This window comes from Mya arenaria, chromosome 12, assembly GCF_026914265.1.
Source record: "Mya arenaria isolate MELC-2E11 chromosome 12, ASM2691426v1".
Classification (NCBI taxonomy): domain Eukaryota; kingdom Metazoa; phylum Mollusca; class Bivalvia; order Myida; family Myidae; genus Mya; species Mya arenaria.
In genome coordinates, this window is record NC_069133.1 from 42,169,389 (window position 1) to 42,177,186 (window position 7,798).

A 7,798-nucleotide genomic window follows, 5' to 3' on the forward strand; every position below is an offset into this window, starting at 1 on the left:
ACGTAAATATTAAAAACTTCGATCTGATATTTTGTCACCGGTCATATATCACTGGTTACCAGATATTTACGCAAACATTTGTTCATTCCAAGACAAATAAAAATAAAATAAAAAGTTGTCAAAACGGTCGATCTGTGATACTGCAGCTTTAAGATAATTGCAAACATGCTGTATACATGTTCATATTTATTTTGTTAATAATAATAATATTACAGTTATATTCTTAAATCACTACAGATGTGAACAGTGGAAACTTTTTAGATGCTCAAAGATTGATAACAAATGGTTAGATACTTTTGAATCAATAATTCATAAAAAAACCCACATAATTATGAAAATATTTCCGATTATCAACACACATTTGAGTAGATGGTGATAATCAACTTTAACAAGAGATGTTTGTCAAACATTATGCCCCCCCCCCCCGCAGCGCAATGTTGTCAGGATTATTTAGACAATTGAATGAAATATGCATGGACCTCCAAGTCAAGTTTGAGGGTCATGGGTGCAGGCAGTGGCAAGTTATCACGCAGACAACCTTCTGCGTTAAAGGTCACTGTGACCTTGACCTTTGACCTGATGACCCCTTAAATTAAAATATAATGTAAAATATTATAAGGTACGGGGTTAGTAGGTGACCCGATATGGGATACACGGGGCAAAGGAAACCATATCGGGTGAGAGGGAAGCTCGAACCCGAATATGGTCACCTGCGCCCCCTATATTCCATACTACCTACTAACCTCGTAACGTATATATCACCTCGACAACCAATTTACATGTTTAAATGTTTCATTTATTCATTGCAATAGGAAAATAGTGGTACGATATAATTTTGGTGACCCAATATGGAAAAATATGGGGTCACCTCGTGACCAGTCCTGGACCAATGGCGTTGCGTCATTTATGTTGGAAGCGTGAAATAGGTTGATACAAAGTCTGTTTTAAGTTATTGCATTTTTGTATAACTTTTTACTTTTATGACCAAAACAAAACAAAAGAAGATGACGTGTGTAAAAAAAAATAAGCCTAAATCATTTTATTTTTTCGTAAAAATTCATGTGGAGTCCTTCCTAAGTTGTTATTGGTTTTGCCATGCCAGTATTGACGATGAGCATTAAAGTCACCTAGCAATATAAGAGGTTTTCCAGATTTGTCAATTACATTTATGATTTCAAACTGTTTGTGAATCATTTTATTCTTTTCTGGTGGAATGTATATGGATCCAACAATAAATGAAGTCTTGTTTATATATACTTCGGCCCAAACTGCCTCAACATCGCGTGATCTCAGATCTTTTCTCTCAAATATTTTGTCGATCATAAGACTGACTCCACCTCCTTGGTGTATTCTTCTTTCATTAGCAATCCAGTGCCACTTCCTTTTTACTGATTCTTTAATGTTGTTTCCTGGGTGCCAAATTTCTGACAGGCTAATATTTGTATTTTTTGGGCTTTAACTGCATTTTCAATAAAGCCAAATGATGTGTTCATAGATCTTATATTTGCATGTGCTAATTTCCTATTTTCAAGTACTACAGAAAAGAGACTGTAACGTGCGACGCCAACAAGGCCAACAGATCCCTTTCGAGAAAAGCATGCTCGACCCTGAAGGGGTCCAATGGTCTTATATAAAGTAAATTCTCATTCTACACAGAGCCCGGGCTTTGCCTATTTGCATATTACCAACCAAGTAAACATACATACTATGAATGTACTTCCGTCTTTAACGGAATGTTATATTATGAACGCACATCCACCGCCTACAGTGGACCGTTAAACCATGACCGCACATCCGCCGCCTACAGCGGATCGTTACAAGAGTATTCAAATTCTATAGAGTTGAATATCTTTTGTACTTTTCATCAAATTCCTTTTTGTGAGAATACTTTATGAATTTGTGCTAGTTTCTTCTTTTCAATCTATCACACAAGTGCAAAAATTCTGAGCATTTGCTGTAGCTGGCTGCGTGATACCCGAAAGAGTTTTAACACTTTCTTATCCTCTTACAGTTTCCTGTGTGAGATTCTGCACAGTTCTCACAGTATTGGTTCTTTGTGCAGATGGCCGCTATATGCCCAAATTCTTGACACTGGAAACACCTTGTTGGAAGGTAACTTTTGGTCCGGAATGCTTGCACTGCAATTTGTTTCTTCTCTATTGTGATCTTGCTTTGAAAAAGTTTCTGCTGATCTTCAGAAACACTCAACGATTGGTATTGGTTTTTGAGTTTCCCTATACCGCAGACGCCTGTAGGTTGCTTTCACACCAGTTTGCAGGTTTACTCCTTCAGCAACTAAGTCTTCTGATATGCTTGTAGGCACGTTTCTAAGTACGCACAAAGGGTAGGGGCCGTTTTAACGAATTCGCAATGTTTCTTTACTTGAATTGAAAGCTCCGATTGACCACTTCTTTTCTTCTTTGTCGGTCCGGTTCTCTGTATGTACTCCAATTCCCCCTCTTGACAGCGGATATGCGTATTTGGCTTTAACTTTCTTGTGTTCAAGTATTTCCTTCTTGATTACCCTACTGTACTGGAAGTCTGATGGTGCTGATATACCATCGATGATAACGAAATGTTCAATTTGTCTATCTGTCTCAGCTGATTTGTTCTGTTTCAGCTGAGTTTCCTCTGGTGTTTGTGTTTTACATTTACCGACCGTTCCAAGACGGTACCTAACAATCCTTGATAAACAAGCTGTGTGAAGTTAGCTAAACATACGACATTGGACATTGGACATTGGACATTAAAGATGAATGTCTCGCTAGCACGACATTGGACATTGGACATTAAAAATGAATGTCGTGCTGGCACGACATTGGAAATTCAAAATTAAAAGTCGTGCTGGCACGACATTAGACATTCAAAAATGAATGTCGTGCCAGCACGACATTGGACATTGGGATTTCAAAAATGAATGTCGTGCTGGCACGACATTGGACATTCAAAATCGAATGTTCTCCTGGCACGACATTGGACATTGGACATTCAAATGGAATGTTGTGCTGGCACAACATTGGTCATTGGACATTCATAAGTGAAAGTGTCCTCTTACCCTAAGTGCCTAGTTTTATATTTTGTATCTATTACATAACTGATACTAACACTGTACACATTTAGGTGAATATATATAAAGAGTTCACTAATATATCCAAAGAAGTAAACCAATTGACTCCACACTGATTATACAGTGTTCTATAAGGTCGTTCGGATGATTGCATATATCAGGGATATTGTCCAGAAAGATTTGCTAAAAACCATATCAATAATTTCAAGAATGGCGTAGTGAGGATTCTTTAAATGATGTTTTCTGCGACATATGATTTTTATATTTCAAAATCCCACCGGTCAGGATTCATGCACTGTTAAGTCCCCATATGTCCACGCTTCTCGCATTGGGAACGTTGATAAGGGTAATCTCTTGTATGTTTTTCCATGCTTCGGTAGTCACAATTACTTTAAGGTTTACCACAATTAATAGAATTGTTTTAATATACCAAAAACGATGAATAAATGTCGAAAAGAATGGTTCTTATGATGGATACCGAGTTTAATTGAAAAGAAAGGTGCAGAAAACACGGTTTTTCTACCTTATGAGACCACAGTAGATCACAGTTAATCTTTTAGCACTCACCAATAATTGTTTTGGCATTTTTACCTATTAAATACGGCACGGTTACAATCTTGTTATCAATTATTAATAGTTTCCAGAAATGCATGATTTAGTAAGTGGTTAAAGGTTTATCAGTCAAAATTTATGATGGTTATCATATGATGTGTGTTTTGAATAAGAGTGCCACTTCAAGGTCCATGTCGGCTTTCTTAAAATGAGGTAACTTTCCTTGCTAGATAATGGTTGCACGCAAACTCTCTTGTAAGGTAACCCGTTTGCATTTGGACCTTACTCAATACCTTTACTGGGTATTCCCAAAAATTAAAATATTAGTTCATCAAAGAATTAAATATAACGAAAAAATCGTATTTAATATTTATTAAGTTCAAACAAAATCAATATAGTTTGATATAAAACAATACATGTGACAAGACTTCGATATTTATTTTGGCACATGTTGGAGCAGTACAAACAATTATCTACATAAAAACTTTAACACTGAAAAGCTCATTGTTCCATTCTGTCTAAATGTTGCCGGCCCCTCCGGCACATGCCCTGATCAAACCTGTATACTACCAGGGGTCAACAATAAATAATAACAAAGTTTGAAAAAGTGCCTCTTAATTCTTACTAACGGTAATACAGATTTGATCATATATCCTTCATAGGAATGACAGCCGCCCACGAAAAACACCCGGTGGGCGAAACGTGTTACCGTAGCGATGCACGCAGGGCTTAAAGGGGCTGTAAACCGTATAGTAAATTAGTGAAAAAAGGAAAATTGTCGAAAACTGACAAACTTGGCATCGATGTGTACAAAGCATTGAATCTTACTAACTGAAGTACCACAAAGTTTACAATTTAATTAAGTTACGCAGTCATTTCGTATTTTTCCATTAAAAAGGATTACTGGGTATGTCTACCAGATAGAATTAATTCCTTATGCGTGATTGAGTAGTCGGACTGCAATTTTGGCGACACGGGTTCGAACCCGGTCTCTGACACATTTATTTTTACATATTGGTCTTTTTTTACAATTATGATATCAAATCGTTACACATTTTATTAGATAATGGTACTGAGATTTGTTACAGAAAACAAAATTGGTGCAAATCTGGTGTACAGTCCCTTTAATTTAAACAGATGACCCCAAATCCATTCCTCAGAATATAGGAACTACGGAATCCGTCCGGACATGCATGCATGTATAAACACATAATTATAATGTAATATAAACACTGTACAATATCAAAAATAAGGGTGTACACAACAGCATGAAGTTGAATAACAACATAACGATTTATACCAATATCTTAAAGCTGCACTATTACTCCTAGATAAGATTTACCACAATTAATAATATTGTTCTAATATTCCAAAAAGGATGAATGAACGTCGAAAACAATGGTTCTTATGAAGGAAACCGAGTTTAATTTGAAAGAAATGAGCATAAACCACCTCAAAGAATATTGATAGTTTTCAAAAAATGCATTATTTAGTAAAACGTTAAGGTTTATCAGTTAAAATGTATGTTTTTTATACATGATTATGTATTGATTTTGAATAAGAGTGTCACTTTAAAGAACTCGCGCAATAACTTACTGGTAAACTGACAAAGGAAGAATGTCACATCACAATTAGAAAGTTACATTAATGTATGGTTAAACCATCAAAAATAGAACGTCGCATTGATATAAGAATGTCACATCAACACCTTAATGTCACATCAATATAAGAATGTCACATTAATATACTAATGTCACATAAACATTGAAAAGTCACATCAATATAAGAATTCACATAACATCAGAATGTCGCATCAACACAAGAATGTCCAATCGACAAATGAAAGTCACTTCAGTATAAGAATGTAAGCTGACCATTATAATGTCTAATCAATATAAGATTGTTACATAAATGTCTAATCGATCAACACAAGGCCAAAAAATAGAGCGTCAATGTATTGAATCTTCCTTTTCTATTGTGTTTCCCGTGCAAAAGGCCTGATCCAGTTTAGCAACCAAGCCATTGTGTCATCAGGTAGGTGTTACCCATTGTGTCATCACTAAGTTGTCATCCATGGCCAAACGTGCTTAATGGAAGACGGGTATGTGCGGCCTTCGGGCTGAAATTGTATTAAACAAAATATCAATCATGTTTAGGTATCTTGTCATTATCATTTAACATAACAAGATCAGCATCATCAACAACAGCACCACCATCAATGTTTTAACCATCTTCATTATGATTTTAATCATTAACTTTAATATCAATTAAAGGTTATATCTTTGTTATACGAATGCCATTTGAACTAACTAGAGTGACATTTCAATTACGATATTTCCATGAAATAATATCTTTAGTTAAGTTCTAAAATTCATCAAGCAATGTTTTGATCAATTCGTACCATTGCAAATGCTACTGATGGAGCATCGTTCAGGTTGCAAGAGGTATCACTTCGAGTCGCAAGGTGGGTCACTTCCGGTTCCCTGGACACTGAAATATTAAACCACATATGGGTCAAGTGAGAGTTAAGTTAAAAATCATCATCATGATTAAAGATAAAGTCGATCAGAGGTAATATTTTGTATTAAGGATAATATGGAATTATACAATCTTGAAAGGTCAAGCTAGAAACAATACGAGCATTGTGCAAGACCGAATTGACAATCAATAACACTAGTATCCCATGTACAGTGACTCAAAGCATTGTTATCAACATTACAATTGACCATGTATAACCAAATCATTGTAATATCACTTATTTCAAACTCCAGTGCTCACCTGCTCCTGTCCAAATATCATACGTGACTTGTCATCCAAAGCTTAATGCATGGGGCATCGATTCCAAACCGAATGGTGGGACACATGCTGAAACATTCAACGAACGCAGTCACTTATATTAAAAAAAGTAAAAAAATATAATTAAACAAAGTTACATCATGAAATAAACAAATGTTAACCATATGAATTAAAGAGCTAATAAACAAACATCATTCAAACCCAATTAAAATATGTCATTGAACAAATTTATACATATAATATTTTTTAAATTGCTTTTAACTTCCATTTCATGAGCATTTCCTACCAGTGTATAATAATCCACAATCAAACTAATACAAACTAAGCACATCCAATGTGCAATATTATATAAACACTAGAAAATGAAATTAGCATTTTCTGCTACTCGAGTTCCGTTAAAGAAATCTTGGGAAAGGATGCTGGCACCTTTTGGCATGTTCACCGAAAGATTTCTAAAACCAACAGAAAATGCCTTTTCAATTTTCGTGTATTAGGAAACAAGAATCATTAATTCGAACAATCACTGATATATTTAATAAAATAATTGATTTAATAAGAACCTTTAAATAAGTAATCCATATACTTTAATTAATTCATCATAAGGCTATGAAATATAAAGTGACCTACTTAGTGAAAACATTCTTTTAAGATGAATAGTTTAAAAAAACAATACTGAGTCAAATAGTGGAAGCAAAAACTTATACAAAAAAGTGAGCAAAATAATACATATCTTTGTTGATGAAGTTGTCCACATAACCTTACGCAAACCTGACTGCCACTGTAGCAGCATTGCGCAGCAACTACCCCTGCAAAGGGCATCTCTTCCGGTAGGATGGTTGGCCACTTCTGGTACCCTGGACACTGTAACATTGATATTTATATGAAAAACCGATGCAGTAACTTATTTCAATTAGTAGTTTATATATAAAAAACAAGTATCATAACTAAATAAACATTTGTTAAACATGTGAATTAAAGTAGTTATAAAATATCAATCGAAATCAATTAAATTATGTTTATTTAACAAATATTTTCATATGAATTAATTTAGTTTTATTTTGTTTTGCACTTTCATCTCGCGAGCCTTTCCCACCAGTTTATTTTAGACCACGTTTAGACTTATACAAATGAACCTCACCCCCCCACTCCCCCAAATTTGAAACTTTTTATTTAAAAAATATTACATTTTGACATACACGAAAATGAAATAAACATTTTCTGCTACTTGGGTTCGGTTAAAGAAATCTTGGGAAAGGATGCTGGCACCTTTTAGCATTTTCACTGTAAGATTTCTAAAACCAACAGAAAATGCCTTTTCAATTTTCATGTATTTAAAAAAAGAATCATTAATTCGAAGAATCATTGATGTTTAATAACATAATT